Consider the following 21,432-nt stretch of genomic DNA (forward strand, 5'->3'; position numbering starts at 1 on the left):
CCATCATTGCTGCATATCAATGCAGCATCATCTGTGCACATCAGTGAAGGAGAAAAATTATCTGTTTACAAAATTTTATAATAGAAACAAAGAAAAACTTTTCTTGTTCTAATTTTTTTGCTCTGTTTTTTTGTTTATAGCGCAAAAAATAAAAAAACACACCCAGCAGTGATTAAATACCACCAAAAGAAAGCTCTATTTGTGTGAAAAAAATGATAAATATTTCATATGGGTACAATGTTGCATGACCGTGCAATTGTCAAAATGCGACAGTGCTGAAAACTGAAAATTGGCATGGACAGGAAGGGGGTATAAGTGCCTGGTAGGCAAGTGGTTAATCAGAGTAGCAGCCAAGAGGCCATTGGTACCTCTGGAGGAGCTGCAGAGAGCCACAGCTCAGGTGGGAGAATGTCCACAAGACAACTATTGGTCGTGCACTCCACAAATCTGGCCTTTATAGAAGAGTGGGAAGAAAAATAGCCATTGCTGAAGAAAGCCATAAGAAGTTCCATTGGCAGTGTGCGAGAAGTCATGTGGGGGACACAGCAAACGTGGAAAAAGGTGCTCTGGTCAGATCAGACCAAAACTGAACTTTCTGGCCTAAAAGCAAAATGCTATGTGTGGAAGAAAACAATACTGCAAATCACCCTGAACACACCATCCCCACCGTGAAACATGGTGGTGGCAGCATCATGTTGTGGGGATGCTTTTCTTCAGCAGGGACAGGAAAGCTGGTCAGTTGATGGGAAGATGAATGGAGCCAAATACAGGGAAATCTTAGAAGAAAACCTGTTAGAGTCTGCAAAAGACTTGAGACTGGGGCAGAGGTTCACCTTTCAGCAGGACAAGGACCCTAAACATACAGTCAGAGCTACAATGGAGTATTTCAGATCAGGGGTCTCCAAACTTTCTAAACAAAGGTCCAGTTTACTGGCTTTCAGACTTTAGGGGGGCCGGACTGTGGCCATTTGGAGTAGAAATTGACCTACGTCATTGGGAGTAAACAATGCATCTTTGGCATTAGAGGGAGGAATAGTGCCCTATTCCTGGTGTAAGTTGGAGAAATAGTGCCCTGTCGTTGGTGTCAGTGGGAAGTATGGTGCCCCGTTGTTAGTGTCAGTGAGAGGAATAGTGCCCAATTGTTTGTATAAATAGTGTCTGTTATTGATGTCAGTAGCAGATCCATGCCCTCTTGTTGGTGTCAGTGAGAGGAATAGTATCTTGTATCAGTGGGAAAAAAAGTGCCCCAAGGGCCAGATAAAGACAAGCAAAGGGCCACATCCAACCCCCGGGCCATAGTCTGGAGACCATTGGTTTAGCTCAAAGCATATTCATGTGTTAGAATAGCCCAATCCAGACCTAAATCTAATTGAGGATCTGTTGCAAGACTTGAAAATTGCTGTTCAGACACTCTCCATCCTATTTTACAGAGCTTGAACTATTTTGCAAAGAAGAATGGGCAAAAATGTCCCTCTCTAGAGGTGCAAAGCTGGTAGAGACATACCCAAAAAGACTTGCAGCTGTAATTGCAGTGAAAGGTGGTTCTACAAAGTATTGATTCAGGAGAGCTGAATACAATGCACGCCACACTTTTCACATTTGTAAAAAATATTGAAAACCATTTATCATTTTCCTTCCACTTCACAATTATGTGCCAACTTTGTGTTGGTCTAGAACATAAATCCCAATAAAATACATTTACGTTTTTGGTTGTAACATGACAAAATGTGGAGAATTTCAAGGGGAATGAATGCTTTTTCAAGACACTGTATAGTAAGAGTGTCTCTGGTGCAGAATGGAGGTACATCCAGTATAGATTGTACAGAGCAGTACACCCACTGTGCAGTGCAGGGTGATAAGAGGAAGTGTATCCAGTACATAGTGTACAGAGCAACAAAAGGCAGGAAATCCAGTATGGTGTGTAAAAATCTGCAAGTGGCAGTGTGCACAGTATGCAGTGTGTAAGGTGTACAGGGCAGTCAGCGGTAGTGGGTATGATATGGTATGAAGTGTACAGAGAAATGAGTGGCAGTGTATGATGCACAATGCAGTGAGCAGCAGTGTGTACAGCAGCCTTTCAACCAGTGTGTCTTAGGGGCAAAATGACCAAAAATTGCCCAAAACTGTATACAAGTTGGCAGACGAATGAAGCCTGCCTCATAGTTACACAAAGCCACAGGCTTTCATGGTGCACCATTACAACCATCCAGCCGCTGGCTAACCGCTTCCCGTCCACCCTATAGCAGATGTACTGATGTACTATACCTAATTTTACAGTTCCGGGTAGAGGGCGTGCGTGCGCTCGGGTGTCAATCACCAGGTCTCAGCCGGTGATTGTTCGCCGGCGCCCGGTGATTGCTGAGCATCGACGATGGGACGGGTGGGGGGGTGGGGGGTGAGAACTGTTCAGAAACAATACAATTCTCCCCCAGTTAACTCCTGCATGCTGCTTTGCATAGCCAAGCAAAGCAGTGTGCTTACAGTGACGCATACACACAGGACACAATGTAAAAAGGTACACAGCGCACAGTTAACCCTTTGATCGCACCACATGTTAACCCTTTCCTGCCCAGTGCTATTAGTAGTGTCAGTGATTTTTATTAGCACTGTATTGGTGTCACTGGGGATGTCAGTGACACCAAGTAAGTTCCCCTCAGTGTCAGAATGCCTGCTGCATTGCTGCTATAAGTCGCTGATCGCCGCCATTACTAGTAATAATAAAATCCAGAGTTAGGCTTACCGGTAACTCCTTTTCTACGAGTCTTCCAGGTCAGCCTCCTTGAGACGTACAGCTCCTCCCTCCGGGACAGGAAACACGCAAGCCAATACTTTAAAGGTGGACCTCCAGGTTTCCCTCCTCAGTTTTACTCAAGAACCACAGGAAGACACTAAAAGAGATAACCATTTAAGTATAAATATACATTACCGTACAATATTAAAATGAGAAATCCCAGCTGTCCTGGAAGACTCGTAGAAAAGAAGTTACCAGTAAGCCTAACTCTGGTTTAATCCAAACGTCTTCTAGGACAGCCTCCTTGTGACGATAATCAAGAACCTAGCCACTAGGGTGGGGCTACTGCCTGGAGGACTTTGTGCCCAAATGCCTGATCCTCGCTAGAAAGGAGATCCAGGCGATAATGCTTCAGAAAGGTAGAAAAGATCTGTCAGGCACCAGTTCTTCCTGCCTAGGCCGCTGACAAGGATTTGGAGTGTGCATTAACAAATGGGGAGGAATTTCTAATAAATTATACGATTCTGTGATAGCCATCCTAATCCATCTAGCTATGGTGGACTTGGACGCCTTGGAACCCTTCTGTGCCCCCTGCAAAAAGAGGATCCGAATTCCTGAATTATTTGGATCTACTAAGATAGACCAAAAGGCTCCTTCTAACATCCAATAAACTTAATCTTTCCACCTCCCTGCTAGCGGAAGCAGAACAGAAGGTCGGCAGGACTATATGCTGAGACCTATGAAAAGGAGGAGGAAACCTTGGAGAGAAATCCAGGATCTGTTTTTGTGCACAATTCTATCCTCAAAAACAGCCAAAAAGGGCTCCCTAATGGAAAGCACCTGCAATTCACTCACCCTACGGGCTGATGTGATTGCTATCAAAAAAGTTTTTAGCGTCAAAAAGTTAATTGAAGACTTCTCCAGAGGTTCAAAAGGGACAAAGGACCAAGGCTTTTAAAACCAAATACAAATCCCAAATTGGACAAGACTTGAATCCTGCCAGCTTTGACTTGGAAAGGGATCTGAAAAAATTTGTTATAAAAAGGGATCCTGTTGGAGGGATATCTGAAGAAAACCACTAAGGGCCGAGGCATGCACCTTTAAAATGCTAACCGAAAGGTCCTGATTTGCTCCCTCCTGAAAGAAATTAAAACCGCCAGGATATCCGGAGGGCCCCGCAGCCCCTTACCTAGCAACCAGGAGTTGAATTTTTTCCAGACCTTAGCATAGATAGCTCTGGTGACTGGTTTGCGGCAGCTTATCGAAGTCTTTATAACTCTGTGAGAAAACCCCTCAGCTTTCAGGAGTTGTTCAGAAGCCACGCTGCTGATCTCAAGGTTCTGACTTGAGCACGGGACCCCGAGAGATCAGATCTTCCCTCTCTGAAAGGGGGAACGGGGGGACAGAGGCCAGGCTCCATAGCACAGAAAACCATGGCCTCTTCGGCTAGAACCACGAGAATGAGGTTTGTTTTTTCTCACAGAAATTTCTGCAGGACTGCTAGGATCAGCTTCACTGGAGGAAATGCGTAACAGAGATTGAACTCCCACATGCTTGCCAAAGCATCTACCCCCAAAGCCTGATCCCACAGATTTAGGGAAAAGAACAGGCTGACTTTCCTGTTTTCCCGTGAAGCAAAGAGATTGACCTCCAGCCCCACCTGAGAGTGATCGTCAATACTATATGGTTGAGAGACCATTCGTCGTGTCTGACAGGATGCCGACTTAGGAAGTCTGCTAAGGAGCTTTGCACCCTTTTCAGATAAATGGCATATATCGAAAGCAAATATTGCTAGGCCTAAGATAGAATTCTGTTTGCAATTACTTGGAGGGGGACTTCGCGTACCCCCTTGCTTGTTGATATACGCCACCGTAGCCATATTATCTGACCGGATCTGTAGGTGATGGTCTAATACATCTGCCTGGAAGGCATCCAACGCTCGTTGGACTGCTAGAAGCTCTCTCTGATTTGGAGAACTCAGAGCCTCCTCCTTGGACCATGGCCCTTGGGCTGCTTTGTCGCCTAGATGGGCTCCCCAACCAAAACTGCTGGCATCAGTCGCAATGATAAGCAGACAAGGAGAGTTCAACTCCAGACCCCTGAACAGACTGACTTCTTTCCGCCACCACCAAAAGGGACCTCTTGACCCTGGATGGGAGCTGGACTGTCGATCTAAAGTAGACCTGTCCCCGTCAAACCTTAAGAAGAAATGCCTGCAGTGGCTGCTGGTGGAATCTTGCCCACGGGACTGCAGGGAAACATGAAGTCATGAGACCCACTGCCCTCAAAATGCCCTTTATTGTCGCGGATAAATTGCTCTGCAATTTTGCCAGCGTCTGACCTATCCTGAGAAATTTTTCTCGTGGAAAGATCTCTCTGCTGAGGAAATCTCGTACCCCAGATAGGCAACTCTCTCGGAGGGAGTCAAGGATGACTTATCCCTGTTTACGAGCCACCCTAGGCTCAGAAAGAAGTCATGAGCAACCTGCAGATCTTTTGCCAGCTGTTAGTAAGATCTGGAAACAAAGAGGAGATCGTCCAGATAGGGAACGATGGTAATAGACCTTATTCTTAGGGGCACAAAGGCCTCCGCAAGAACCTTCTTAAAAATTTTTGGTGCTGAGGCCAGACCAAAAAAGGTAGAGCAAGACACTGCCAGTGGTGGATATCAGAACCCATCCTTACAGTTATTCTTAAGCATTTATGACATGCATGATAAAATGGGAATGTGGAAATATGCATCCCTCAGATCCAGCGTGGCCATGAAACAACCTGGGTAAAGGATATTTTTTACAGAGATCGATTCCATTCTAAAGTGCTTGTACCTTAAAGATCGATTTAGAAGGTGCAGGTTTAAGACAAGGCGAAACTACAAAAACATGGGAATAACATCCTTCCCCTTCTCACTCCAGGGAATTCAAATTAGGACCTGCTGATCCACTAGGTCTCCAATTAGGCCACACAGAGCTTGTGCCTTGTTCCAATCCCTGGAAAGGTTGGTTACCAGAAACCTGGTGGGGAGGGGCAGGAGTCGAACTCTAACCCATACCCTATTTCTACCAAGTCCAGAATGTATGGGTTCGAGGAGATTGAAGCCCACTGAGGGAGAAAGGTCCCCAGTCTTCCTCCCACTGGGACGCTCAAGTCATTGAGAGTTGGAGGGGCCTTGAACAAGATCCCGCCTTTCCCCTATTTTTATGCCTCGACCAATGTTTCTTGGGCTGAACATCCTTGATTTGCTGGACTTGCGTTTTTGGACGAAAAATCTTCATGGAGTAAGATTTCTTCTTACTCTTCGGAAATGCTAGGTAAGGGGAGGGGCTCCCCAGATATGGAGAGGGAGGCCTGGGAGGTACGCCTTTAAAGTATTGGCTTACGCGTTTCCTGTCCCGAAGCGCGGAGCCCTACTTCTCAAGGAGGCAGTCCTGGAAGACGTTTGGAGAAAAAAAAATACCAGTATATATACCGCCATTTGTAAACACAATAACTTTCGTGTAAACCAATTAATTTACATGTATTGGGATTATTTTATTTTTTTTAGAAAAGACATGTAGCAGAATACATTTTGGCCTAAATTTATGACTAAATTTGATTTTTTTTACTGGACATGTTTAATATCAAAAAGTCAAAAATATTATTTCTCAAATACGTTGGGTTTTTTTTATAGCGCAAAAAAAAAAAAAAAAACGCACAGGCGATCAAACACCACCAAAAGAAAGCTCTATTTGTTTTGTCCCGCTTTCTTGATGATTTCTCCCCCTGGCTACCCTACTTTCTCTCCTCTGAAATACCCACTATCATTCTTGGGGATTTTAACATCCCCATTATTGTTAACAACCCAGCCACATCCCAACTCTTCAACCTAACCTCATTTTTTGCATTAGCACAGTACATACAGTCCTCCAGTCACTGATTGGGAATACATTAGACCTTGTTTTCTCCCATCTTTGCACTCCCTACAACCTCACAAACACCCCCTTTCCTCTCTCTGATCACAATCTCATCACCTTCACAGTGTACTCGTCTTCAAACACCTATTTCTCCAAGCAGCAAACAATTACCAGCAGAAACCTTCACAACTTGAACCCTGCTCCTTTCCACTCTGCAACTGACCAACTCTATGACAGAATCTCTCCCCTGTCCTGCCCTGACCTGGCCACTGCTGTCTACAACAGTTCACTCTCATCCGCATTAGACTCGCTTGCTCCTCTAACAACACGAAGCATCAGGCCCCGACCGTTACAACCTTGGCAGACTGACACAAGAAATCTTAAACGACATAGTCGTGCGCTGGAGCGATAGTGTAAAACCAAATCCTAGCAAGCATTCATCCGATATAAATCTTTCATAACATACACTTCCTCCCTTCACGCTGCCAAACAAGCCTACTTTGTCACTCTTATTAATACCTTGTCATTCAGTCCTCGTTGTCTCTTCTCTACTTTCTCCACCTCCACCCAGTACCTCACTCACTGCTCACAAGATTGCAAATCATTTCAAAAACAAGATTGATGCAATTCGTAGGGCCATTGCCACTGCACAGACATCCATCCCACTTAGCATACCTTATACTAAACCTCCCTCAACACTCTCCTCTTTTGACTTTTCTACTACTGAAGAGGTCACTAAGGTTTTCTCAGAAGCCCGTCTCACTACCTGCCCCCTGGATCCTGTCCCCTCACAACTACTACGGTCACCCTCTTCTTCCATCCTATGCTCCCTCACTCATATATTCAATCTTTCCCTCTCTACTGGTGCCTTCCCTCCCCTCTAAAGCATGCGCACATCACTCCCATACTTAAGAAGCCCTCCCTGGACCCCACCAACCTGAACTTAAGACACATCTCCCTGCTGCCATTTACCTCTAAACTCCTGGAACGCTTAGTCTACAATCGCCTGAGCTCCTACCTCACCGACAACAACCTTCTTGACCCTTTACAGTCTGGCTTTCGCTCACTACACTCCACTGAAACTGCCCTACTAAAAAACTCACTAATGATCTACTAACAGCTAAAACCAATGGCCACTACTCCAGACTCTTAATACTTGACCTCTCTGCGGCTTTTGATACAGTTGACCATCCCCTCCTCCTCAAAAAACTCCACTTTCTTGGTCTCAGAGACTCTGCTCTCTCCTGGTTCTCTTCCTATCACAGCGTTACCTATAACGCTGCCTCCTCCTCTTCACTCCCTCTTTCTGTAGGGGTCCCTCAAGGTTCTGTCCTTGGACCCCTTCTCTTCTCCATCTACACCTCCTCCCTTAGTCACTTGATAAACTCCCATGGCTTTAAGTACCATCTCTATGCTGATAACACACAAATTATCTTTCTACCCCTCACCTCACCCCTTCAGTCTCCTTTCGCATTACTAACCTACTAAGCGACATATCGGCATGGATGTCACTCCACTTCCTCAAACTCAAGCTTTCCAAAACTGAGCTCTTAGTATTCCCCCCAGCCCATTCCCCCTCCCCTGATTTCTCCATCAAGATCAATAACACAATCATCAGTCCCTCCCCTCATGCCAGGGTGCTAGGTGTAATCCTAGACTCCCAACTGTCCTTTCACCCCCAAATCCAATCGCTGTCCAAATCTTGTAGATTTCACCTCCGCAACATCTCCAAGATACGCCCGTTCCTAACCTCGGAAACCACTAAGCAACTTATTCACTCCCTTGACTATTGTAACTCCCTCCTCATTGGCCTACCGAATTGCAGGCTATCCCCTCTTCAGTCTATCATGAATGCTGCTGCCAGACTCATCCACCTTACTAACCATTCTGTATCTGCCACCCCTCTCTGCCAATCCCTCCACTGGCTTCCAATTGCCCAACGGATAAAATTCAAAACACTGACGTATAAAGCCATTTATAACTCTACCCCAAATTACATCAACGATCTTGTCTCTAAATAGCACCCAAACCGTACTCTCCGCTCCTCGCAAGACCTCCTGCTCTCTAGCCCCCTTGTCTCCTCCTCCCATGCTCGTCTCCAGGACTTTGCCAGAGCTTCCCCCATCCTCTGGAACTCTCTACTCCAATTTATCAGACTATTGCCTACTCTGCTCACTTTTAGGCGATCTCTGAAAACTTCTCTCTTCGGGGAAGCCTATCCTGCCCTCAGCTAATAATGGAATCTTCTACTCTTCCTACCAGTCCATCCCCCACAGTTACTACCTTTTGTACCACTAGCCACTCCCTATTAGATTGTAAGCTCCAAGGACCAGGGCCCTCCTTTCCCTCTTGTATTGAACTGTATTGTTGCTGTATTGTCTCCCGTTATATTGTAAAGCGCTGAGCAAACTGTTGGCGCTATATAAATCCTGGATAATAATAAATATAATTTGTGAGGGAAAAAAAAGACGTATATTTAGTTTGGTTGCATGACTGCGCAATTGTCAGTTAGAATAACACAGAGCCGTAACACAAAAAATGGCCTGGTCAAGAAGGGGGTAAATCCTTAGGAGGGCAAGTGGTTAATGAGGATGTCAGGAGCCTGCACAGCATCCATGTTTGCACTGGAGTCACATTAGCGGACTGAGGGAAAGAAACTGGAGAGAAAAGAAACAGTGTTATACTAGTCAGTACCAGTGTGCAAAGGTGTGCTTGCTTTAGAAGACCAAATCACCTCTATCGTTGGGGGTGTCCTGTGTGTGTGGATGTTGCTGCATTATGGAAAACTATTAGTTTAGTTTTTTTACATTTTAGAATGAGGTGCCTCGAGATGTGTAGAGTTTTAAAGGTTGCCTAGACTGAAAAAAATGGGTTGAAAAACACTGGTGTACACAGAGGTGTGGAGATTTTTTTTAAAAAAAATACTTGTCTAAGGGACTAAATCGGTGCCCCAATCTAGGTGTCCAAATATATATATTAAAAAAAAAAAGTTTTAACCAAAACCGTATTTAAATCAGAGGTGATATTAAGAATGTCTCAAAAACCAAAAAGGGGTTTCATGGTGACGTTTAATATTTTTAACATTGCGCTGTTTATCTCCTCCTTCCCTCCCTGCCTGTCTCCAGCACCGCACTCGGGCAGGGATAAGAGAGACCTTGCAGTGTAATGAGCACCGATTTGGTGCTCTTCAGGAAAGGGTGGGTCAGGACTTGTCCTTTATCCCTTTCGCTGTCAGAGCCATTTTTGCACAAGATTAAAAAAAATAATTTTAGGCCTGAAGATTACACAAAACCCCAAACATTAAATATTTTCTGAAATCAGAGACCCTAGAAAATAAAATAGTGGTAGTTCCAATTTTTTATGTCGCATGATATTACTGCAAAATTTCAGTAAAAAATACAAGTTGTGATGTATTATACTCGTGAGCCAAAACAAGATAATTCCCTTAACGTGATAACTTTAAACCATAAATAACTACTGGTGCTTCAGCACTATACACATAGCTCATAAACTGTGTTAAAGACTAAACCATAAATAATGATGTGTATCTAGTATACACATGCGTGCCGCGCTCCATATAAATAGCGAAACTAAGTATATTAAGTGACAGTGATAGTAACGTGAAAAACACAGTGCTTTATACAAGTGCAACATAAACATGAGATGTGTAAAGATCTGATCCTGCAAATATATATAACAGTCCTCTTTACACTTCTTTGATTATTCCAGTGATAGGTGAAGTATATAGTGCCACACTCCTGTGCTCTGTGGATGGATGTGCGCTCACCTCCTTGTCAGCCAGACAAGCTGGCTAGACACACTTTTTGTCCTCACTGGACACGATGGGAATCTTTGCTTTGCTTTCGTGCCTCCATCCAGTGCTGGGTTACCTAATTGCCACCAGAGGTCTCCCTCCTTCCACACTGGGACCTCAATGGATTTCTTATGGGGATGGTGTGAATGGTTTATCTCCTCTCATATGTGCCATGTAAGAGACAAAAAACCACCAATGGTGCCTTATCCTTTGTGTGGCCAGAGCCCATTTATTGTAAAAAAATGCCACTCACATTAAAATCCAACTGTTCAATAGTTAGCCGGCGTGTGTATCCGTCCTGTATTGCTGGCACCGCTCGTCCACCGCAGCGTAGTGACGTCAGAGCCCCTCCCCTACGCGTTACGCCACAGGGTCACGTGGCTTCATCAGGGGGATAATACTAAATCGTCACTGCGCTCTGCTCTCTATATATAGAGACAGTCGGCGCCATTTTTTTGTAGTCCGCTTGGGCGCGGCCATTTTCCCATGGTCTGTGTGCACCTATTTATCTCTGATGTGTGTGAAGCACATCAGGAATGATTGTCTCGATAACGGGTATAATATTCTTTGATCTGACTAGATTGTCACATTGCACCAGCCCCCAGGATCATGAGACACACGCAGCTTTACAAATGGATGGGATTAATGCTTTAACCGGAGGACCTGATAATAACATTTTAAAAACATTCTATATTTTATTTAAATATATACATTTATAAGACCATGTTGCAATACAATAATCCCTACCAAAAAAAAATTTTTTTTTTTTTTTTTTTTATTAAAATGTGTGTGCCTAAAATATGCCACACCCTTATATATATTACTACAATAATAAAAATTACATAAACATGTGATATTAAAAAACCTTCCGGTATAAAATACATATGTAAGCAATAAAATAATAAAATACATATTAATACCAATCCAAATACCCAATGAACCATCAGAAGCCCGCATATGCGCCTCCTACCCCCTAATACCTTTTACTGTGTCCTTTCTTTGTTACTGATCCTAATCATATATCACTACAACATCCACTATATCTATCCTTTTGATATATGTAGGAAGCCAATTCCTATGATCCAACTATACTTTATTGAAAACAAGCAGTGATACGGTACTATCTGTGTCTATTAGTACTGCCCCTCTCCACGTGCTATTTACAAGTGGATGATTGTTTTAGGATCCCTATAGGGGTGAATATCTACTATATTTTACTGCTCTTTACATATTACTAATGAAGCACGTTAGATCAAATTCCTTGTTCAAGCCATATGGGGCCATACATTTCATTTCATAAATCCATTTGGATTCTTTTTTACTGATCTCCCGTACCAGATTATCGCCTCTCCAATGTCTGTTATGCTTCTCTATACCCCAGAATTGTAATTTGGATGCATCTTTGTTATGGCATTGTCTGAAGTGGTCTGAAACATAGTGGTATTTATATCCTCTATTAATGTTATACACATGCTCCTTAATGCGTTCTTTTAGCGCTCTTTTAGTTCTACCAATGTATAAGAGGTTGCATGGACATTTTAGCGCGTACACCACTCCCTTTGTTTCACACGTTATAAACTGTTTGATTTTGTATTCCTTGTTATTGTGTGTATTAGAAAATGTAAATCTCCGTCTCGGGTTAGCTACGACTCTCTTGCATGCATAACACCTCCCGCATGTATAAAACCCTACACCTTGGAAGAAAGTACAGTGAGTATTATTTAGTGGTTCCAATACATTTTTTACCAGCATGTCCCTTAAGTTGGGTGCCTTTTTATATACAAATTTAGGTTTAGGGGGGATGATGTGCTTAAGGTGTTTATCCAATTTTAATATCTCCCAGTGTTTGGAGATAATACTCTGGACCGCTTTGTGCTGTTTATGGTAATCCAACACTATGGGCATATTGTACTCTTCCCCATTGTTCTTAGGCTTGTCCATCAGTAGGTTGTCCCTATTCATTTGTCCCACTTCATACCTTTCTTTTTCTATTGCAACTGGGTCATATCCCTTCACTATAAATCTATTTTTCAGTACTTCACTTTGTACTTTGTAGTCCTCTTTTCTACAGCAATTCCTTTTCACCCTTATAAATTGGCCCTTCGGGATGTTTTTAATCCACGGTTGGTAATGACAGCTCGTGATAGGTATATATGCATTCCGATCCGTGGTCTTAAAATAATTTTTTGTATATAGTATCTGCCCTTCTTTCTTAATTGTGATATCCAAGAAGTTAATTTCATCATCACTAATAGTCCAGCTTAAATCAATATTGTCTCTATAGTTGTTTAATTCTTTATAGAACAATTCTAGACACTCTTTATTCCCCTCCCATATGAGGATAATGTCATCAATAAATCTGCGGTACAATCTAATTTCCTTCCTGGGGTGCTGGTAAACAATCTCCTCCTCCCATTTAGACATATACAAATTCGCCACACTCGGGGCGAATTTGGCTCCCATCGCTATACCCCTGATTTGTAAGTAATACTCCTTCTTGTACCAGAAATAGTTGTGGAGTAAACAAAATTTCAGACTTTTGATGATAAATTTTTTGTGTTTATTAGGAATACTCGAGTATTTGTTAAGGGCCCACTTAATTGCTTCTATTGCTCCTCTATGATCAATGTTTGTATATAGTGAGGAGATATCTGCTGTACTCATCATCATATCATTGTGTGCGTGTATTTCCTGTATTAACTTAATGGTATACTTCGTATCTTTCAAATACGCTGGTGTGTTCTCTACTAAGGGTTGTAGGAAGCTGTCAATATACTCTCCTAGTCTGGATGTCATTGAGTCTATGCCATTGATAATAGGCCGGCCTGGTGGTTTAGTTGTATCCTTATGAATTTTGGGGACTGAATATATAACCGGCAGTTTGCATACAGTGGGTATAAGATACTTTTCTTCTTTACTGTTTAATACACCTTTTTTAGTTCCATACTTTACTAATTTAATCAATTCTCTTTTGTATTCTTTCGTGGGGTTTCTAATCAGTTTCTGATATGTATTAGTGTCTCCCATCATATCTTCCATGGTGTCTTCGTATTGTTTCTTTGACATAACCACTATGCCACCCCCCTTATCCGCTGGCCTGATCACTATATCTGTCCTTTTTTTCAGGCTTTTTATGCCTTTCTGTAGTTGTCTATCTTCTTTATACTTTTTTATGCTCAATTTTTCTAGGTCATTACTCACTAAATTTTTAAAAACATTAATATATTTACCATCTATATTAGTGGGGTTAAAAGTAGATCTATTCTTCAGACTCGTATGATATTCATATGTGGGTTTGTTGGGTACAGTCACATTAGTTGGGTACTGTGCAAAATATTTCTTCAGATTAAGATTTCTAACAAGCTTCTGTAGGTTAACGTAAGTATCAAATTTGTTCATGCCTTTAGCAGGTGCAAACTTGAGCCCCTTATCTAGTGCATAGACCTCTTCTGTTTTGAGAGGAATACCACTAATATTAAAAATCCCCTCCCCTTTTAATCCCTCCTTTTTTTGTTGTTTCCTTCTTCCTCCTCTGCACCCCCTTTTTTTGGTTTTCCCCTTGTTTCCCCCCTTTCTGTTTGTGGGTACTGGTTCCATCCTAAAAAAGGGTCATATATTGGTGTTTCTGGTGTTTGTGATGCTAGTGGTGAGAATCTATTATATTGCGGTACCTCATATCTTTCCTCCATCGGTTTATTATAGTATTGGGGTCTTTGGGGTCTGCTAAAGGCATGAACAAATTTGATACTTACGTTAACCTACAGAAGCTTGTTAGAAATCTTAATCTGAAGAAATATTTTGCACAGTACCCAACTAATGTGACTGTACCCAACAAACCCACATATGAATATCATACGAGTCTGAAGAATAGATCTACTTTTAACCCCACTAATATAGATGGTAAATATATTAATGTTTTTAAAAATTTAGTGAGTAATGACCTAGAAAAATTGAGCATAAAAAAGTATAAAGAAGATAGACAACTACAGAAAGGCATAAAAAGCCTGAAAAAAAGGACAGATATAGTGATCAGGCCAGCGGATAAGGGGGGTGGCATAGTGGTTATGTCAAAGAAACAATACGAAGACACCATGGAAGATATGATGGGAGACACTAATACATATCAGAAACTGATTAGAAACCCCACGAAAGAATACAAAAGAGAATTGATTAAATTAGTAAAGTATGGAACTAAAAAAGGTGTATTAAACAGTAAAGAAGAAAAGTATCTTATACCCACTGTATGCAAACTGCCGGTTATATATTCAGTCCCCAAAATTCATAAGGATACAACTAAACCACCAGGCCGGCCTATTATCAATGGCATAGACTCAATGACATCCAGACTAGGAGAGTATATTGACAGCTTCCTACAACCCTTAGTAGAGAACACACCAGCGTATTTGAAAGATACGAAGTATACCATTAAGTTAATACAGGAAATACACGCACACAATGATATGATGATGAGTACAGCAGATATCTCCTCACTATATACAAACATTGATCATAGAGGAGCAATAGAAGCAATTAAGTGGGCCCTTAACAAATACTCGAGTATTCCTAATAAACACAAAAAATTTATCATCAAAAGTCTGAAATTTTGTTTACTCCACAACTATTTCTGGTACAAGAAGGAGTATTACTTACAAATCAGGGGTATAGCGATGGGAGCCAAATTCGCCCCGAGTGTGGCGAATTTGTATATGTCTAAATGGGAGGAGGAGATTGTTTACCAGCACCCCAGGAAGGAAATTAGATTGTACCGCAGATTTATTGATGACATTATCCTCATATGGGAGGGGAATAAAGAGTGTCTAGAATTGTTCTATAAAGAATTAAACAACTATAGAGACAATATTGATTTAAGCTGGACTATTAGTGATGATGAAATTAACTTCTTGGATATCACAATTAAGAAAGAAGGGCAGATACTATATACAAAAAATTATTTTAAGACCACGGATCGGAATGCATATATACCTATCACGAGCTGTCATTACCAACCGTGGATTAAAAACATCCCGAAGGGCCAATTTATAAGGGTGAAAAGGAATTGCTGTAGAAAAGAGGACTACAAAGTACAAAGTGAAGTACTGAAAAATAGATTTATAGTGAAGGGATATGACCCAGTTGCAATAGAAAAAGAAAGGTATGAAGTGGGACAAATGAATAGGGACAACCTACTGATGGACAAGCCTAAGAACAATGGGGAAGAGTACAATATGCCCATAGTGTTGGATTACCATAAACAGCACAAAGCGGTCCAGAGTATTATCTCCAAACACTGGGAGATATTAAAATTGGATAAACACCTTAAGCACATCATCCCCCCTAAACCTAAATTTGTATATAAAAAGGCACCCAACTTAAGGGACATGCTGGTAAAAAATGTATTGGAACCACTAAATAATACTCACTGTACTTTCTTCCAAGGTGTAGGGTTTTATACATGCGGGAGGTGTTATGCATGCAAGAGAGTCGTAGCTAACCCGAGACGGAGATTTACATTTTCTAATACACACAATAACAAGGAATACAAAATCAAACAGTTTATAACGTGTGAAACAAAGGGAGTGGTGTACGCGCTAAAATGTCCATGCAACCTCTTATACATTGGTAGAACTAAAAGAGCGCTAAAAGAACGCATTAAGGAGCATGTGTATAACATTAATAGAGGATATAAATACCACTATGTTTCAGACCACTTCAGACAATGCCATAACAAAGATGCATCCAAATTACAATTCTGGGGTATAGAGAAGCATAACAGACATTGGAGAGGCGATAATCTGGTACGGGAGATCAGTAAAAAAGAATCCAAATGGATTTATGAAATGAAATGTATGGCCCCATATGGCTTGAACAAGGAATTTGATCTAACGTGCTTCATTAGTAATATGTAAAGAGCAGTAAAATATAGTAGATATTCACCCCTATAGGGATCCTAAAACAATCATCCACTTGTAAATAGCACGTGGAGAGGGGCAGTACTAATAGACACAGATAGTACCGTATCACTGCTTGTTTTCAATAAAGTATAGTTGGATCATAGGAATTGGCTTCCTACATATATCAAAAGGATAGATATAGTGGATGTTGTAGTGATATATGATTAGGATCAGTAACAAAGAAAGGACACAGTAAAAGGTATTAGGGGGTAGGAGGCGCATATGCGGGCTTCTGATGGTTCATTGGGTATTTGGATTGGTATTAATATGTATTTTATTATTTTATTGCTTACATATGTATTTTATACCGGAAGGTTTTTTAATATCACATGTTTATGTAATTTTTATTATTGTAGTAATATATATAAGGGTGTGGCATATTTTAGGCACACACATTTTAATAAAAAAAAAAAATAATTTTTTTTGGTAGGGATTATTGTATTGCAACATGGTCTTATAAATGTATATATTTAAATAAAATATAGAATGTTTTTAAAATGTTATTATCAGGTCCTCCGGTTAAAGCATTAATCCCATCCATTTGTAAAGCTGCGTGTGTCTCATGATCCTGGGGGCTGGTGCAATGTGACAATCTAGTCAGATCAAAGAATATTATACCCGTTATCGAGACAATCATTCCTGATGTGCTTCACACACATCAGAGATAAATAGGTGCACACAGACCATGGGAAAATGGCCGCGCCCAAGCGGACTACAAAAAAATGGCGCCGACTGTCTCTATATATAGAGAGCAGAGCGCAGTGACGATTTAGTATTATCCCCCTGATGAAGCCACGTGACCCTGTGGCGTAACGCGTAGGGGAGGGGCTCTGACGTCACTACGCTGCGGTGGACGAGCGGTGCCAGCAATACAGGACGGATACACACGCCGGCTAACTATTGAACAGTTGGATTTTAATGTGAGTGGCATTTTTTTACAATAAATGGGCTCTGGCCACACAAAGGATAAGGCACCATTGGTGGTTTTTTGTCTCTTACATGGCACATATGAGAGGAGATAAACCATTCACACCATCCCCATAAGAAATCCATTGAGGTCCCAGTGTGGAAGGAGGGAGACCTCTGGTGGCAATTAGGTAACCCAGCACTGGATGGAGGCACGAAAGCAAAGCAAAGATTCCCATCGTGTCCAGTGAGGACAAAAAGTGTGTCTAGCCAGCTTGTCTGGCTGACAAGGAGGTGAGCGCACATCCATCCACAGAGCACAGGAGTGTGGCACTATATACTTCACCTATCACTGGAATAATCAAAGAAGTGTAAAGAGGACTGTTATATATATTTGCAGGATCAGATCTTTACACATCTCATGTTTATGTTGCACTTGTATAAAGCACTGTGTTTTTCACGTTACTATCACTGTCACTTAATATACTTAGTTTCGCTATTTATATGGAGCGCGGCACGCATGTGTATACTAGATACACATCATTATTTATGGTTTAAAAAATACAAGTTATTTAACTTTAGGGCACAAAAAAAAAAAAAAAAAAAAAAAAAAAAAAAGAAATTACCCTATTTCTTATAAAATATAAAAGATGAGGTTGCGAGTAAATAGATATCAAACTTGTCGAACCTTAAATTTGCGTGCACTCATAAAATGGCGAAGAACTTCAGTACCCTATATTTTCTATAGGTGATGCTTTTAAAGCCCCTTTTAGGTCATCAGTTTAGCGCTACAGAGGAGGTTTTGTGCTAGAATTATTGCTCTCATTCTGGTGTGCGGGCGATATGCAACGCGTACCGCAATCAACGTTTTCATGAATATGCGCCCCAGCGTGTGCCCTTATGTTTGTACATGCGTATATGTGTGTGTGTGTGTGTGTGTGTGTGGGGGGGGGATGTTATGTGCTTGGGTGTAACTTTCATTTTTTACAAAAAAAAAACCTAAAAACTTTTTTTTCCCCCCATCACATGGGGACAATGTTCCCTATGTGATGATTTTTTGGTAAAAGGTTCTCTTTATTGAGACATCCAAGGTCAAAAAGACACTGGATGTCTCCCCACTGCTCCCCTGAATGTAAGAGCTCATGTACACTGCAGCTGATAACTCATGTTTAAGAGCTTTTCAGCGTTTTTTTCAGCAGCCCCTGAACTCTCCCTAATGTTTTCCTATGTGTCCATGTACACTGTTGCTTACAGGCAGTTGAGTTTACAGTCGTTGTTTTGAACGCACCAAACGTCTGTTCAGAAGTAGATTTTATCAGCGTTTCAAACGCCTGTAAACCGCGTTTATAAGGGTTTGCGTTTAGAAGCATTGTTTTACCTGTTCCATATCCAGATGCTGTCCAGGGCCTTTTTTCATCATCAGAAATGCCATGTTTTCCATGTATTCAAATGGACCTGATACACCAGTGCAGTCAGTTCCAGCTTTTGCGTGAAGGACAAAAATGGTAGAACGTGCTGCATTATGCTCATGATGGGATCCATAGTGGATACAACCAGAAAAGACAGGTCATCTCAACACACACTGCTCTCTCTGCTTCTGCTCTATTTCTCTCAAAACTGAAATAGTAATTTTTACTGTTTTTCAGTGCATTCTGGGCATTTTGGAAGGTCTCCTGATGTTATCTTTAAAAACGGTTCTAAACACAAAAGCGCATAAACGCGGCATGCAAACACGACTAAACAGACGTTTTTTAACATACGTTTTCCAGCAGACAGTTTCCATCGTTCAGAAGGGTTTTCCAAATGTCCCGTGTACATGAGCCCTAATGCAGTGCACACGGTGGTGGCAGCATCATGCTTTGGGGCTGCTTATCTTCAGCTGGAACCTTAGTCAAGGTAGAGGGAATTATGAACAGTTCCAAATACCAGAAAATATTAGCACAAATCCTTCAGGCTTCTGCTAGAAAGCTGAACACGAAGAGGAACTTCATCTTTCAACGACCCAAAGCATACATCCAAATCAAGGAATGGCTTCACCAGAAGAAGATTAAGGTTTTGGAATGGCCCAGCCAGAGCCCAGACCTGAATCCAATTGAAAATCTGTGGAGTGATCTGAATATCTGACAGATGTGGAGTGTTTTTGCAAGGAAGAGTGGGCAAATATTGCCAAGTCAAGGTGTGCCATGCTGATAGCATACCCAAAAAGACTGAGTGCTGGTATAAAATCAGACGGTGTTTCAACAAAGTATTAGTTTAAGGGTGTGCACACTTATGCAACCATATTATTTTAGTTTTTTATTTTTACTTCCCTCCACCTAAAAGATTTGTTTGTTGTTCAACTGATTTGTACAGTTTATAGGATACATTAAAAAGGTGGAAAAAAAGTTCTGAAATTATTTATCTTTGTCTTTTTTTTTTACATCACAGAAGCCTGACATTCTAACAGGGGTGTGTAGATTTTTTTATATCCACTGTACATGACCAGTATGGGGTGTACAGAGCAATAGGAAGCAGTATGATCAGTATGGACTGCAATGTGTAGAATATGACATGTATGGTGCAGAGATTAGTACATCAGTGTGTACAGTATGAAGTGTGTGTAGAGTGCACAGTACAGTCAGTATGGGTGTACAGTACCAAGTGTCAGGTATAGAGGGTAGTGCTGACATTACAGTCAGTATGGACTGCTGTACATACAGCACAAAGTGTCGGGTGTACACCAAGAAGCATATGGTGTACACAGCACGACGCGTCAGGGGTACACAGCAGGGTGTACAGTACGAAGGGCTCAGTGTACAAAGTATGAAGCGTCGGGTGTACACAGCAGGATGTACAGTACGAAGTGCTCGGTGTAAGTCTACGAAGCATCAGGGGCACACAGCAGGCTGTACAGTACGAAGCGTCGGGGGTACACAGCAGGTTGTACAGTATGAAGGGCTCAGTGTACAATCTACGAAGCATCGGGGCACACAGCAGGGTGTACAGTACAAAGCATCAGGGGGTACACAGCAGGGTGTACAGTACAAAGCATCAGGGGGCACACAGCAGGGTGTACAGTACGAACCATCGGGGCACACAGCAGGGTGTACCGTATGAAGTGATCGGGTGTACACAGCAGGGTGTACAGTACGAACCATCGGGGCACACAGCAGGGTGTACCCTATGAAGTGATCGGGTGTACACAGCAGGGTGTACAGTATGAAGCCTCGGGTGTACACAGCAGGGTGTACAGTATGAAGCCTCGGGTGTACAGTATGAAGCCTCGGGTGTACAGTATGAAGCCTCGGGTGTACAGTATGAAGTGATCGGGTGTACACAGCAGGGTGTACAGTATGAAGTGATCGGGTGTACACAGCAGGGTGTACAGTATGAAGTGATCGGTGTACAGAGTACGAAGCGTCGGGTGTACACAGCTGGGAGTACAGTACGAAGTGATCGGTGTACAGAGTACGAAGCGTCGGGTGTACACAGCTGGGAGTACAGTACGAAGTGATCGGTGTACAGAGTACGAAGCGTCGGGTGTACAGAGCGGGGCGGTCAGTGTGAAGTGTCGGGTGCAGAGAGCGGTGCGGCCAGCACGGAGCGCAGTGTGCACAGCAGATCCCCCTGCAGGCTGGAAGAGGCGGTGGAGAGGGGTGTAGTACAGGCCAGCTCAGGCCGCGCAGTGTGGAGGTGGAGCTGGTCGCACACAGAAGGCTCGGGGCCGGCACACAGCTCGGCTCAGTCTCACGCACACAGGCCGGAGGTAGCCGCTCACCCTGTGATCTCCCGCCTCCTCAGCTCCCATCACCCCGAGCTGCTACATAAACCTTCTCCGTTCATTCACCTACCTCTCCGTCCGACCAGTTCCCATCTTCCTCCCCTCCACGGCCCGACACAGCGGACAGCACTGCCCTGCTCCTTCCCCTCACCAACACGCCACTCGGGAGCGAGTACGTCCAGTCGTGTGCGTACTGCGCGTAACCCCTCCACACTATCCAATTACGCGCCGTTTCAAACCCGCCCCTCACTCTCAACACGTCACCTAAGCCCCCTCCTCATACCTTTGCCACTGGTCACCAGAGCTCGCTCTTCCTCCTAGTGTAACTGCCTCCTAATCCGGTTTTACGTATATGTATCCCCGCCTCCACTACATAGTGC

General features: G+C 42.5%; 1 protein-coding gene across 3 annotated transcripts in view; it reads right to left on the bottom strand.

Moving 5' to 3' along the window:
• PPP1R26 (protein phosphatase 1 regulatory subunit 26) overlaps positions 1–21,231 on the bottom strand; it is a 71,761-nt gene extending 50,530 nt beyond the window's left edge. For 2 of the 3 annotated variants that reach the window (XM_089684681.1, XM_089684680.1), the window contains exons 1-2: positions 21,123–21,231; positions 2,741–2,888 (exon numbers count right to left, since the gene is read on the bottom strand). The gene's annotated coding sequence lies outside the window, so the exon portion shown is untranslated. The remainder of the gene's footprint in view (positions 1–2,740; positions 2,889–21,122) is intronic. The other variant, XM_089684682.1, reaches the window with a different exon arrangement.
• Between the last annotated feature and the right edge of the window lie 201 nt (positions 21,232–21,432).

The sequence above is a fragment of the Staurois parvus genome, unplaced genomic scaffold, assembly GCF_062004578.1.
Source record: "Staurois parvus isolate SC_StPar_1 unplaced genomic scaffold, SC_StPar_1.0 ptg000352l, whole genome shotgun sequence".
NCBI classification, from domain to species: domain Eukaryota; kingdom Metazoa; phylum Chordata; class Amphibia; order Anura; family Ranidae; genus Staurois; species Staurois parvus.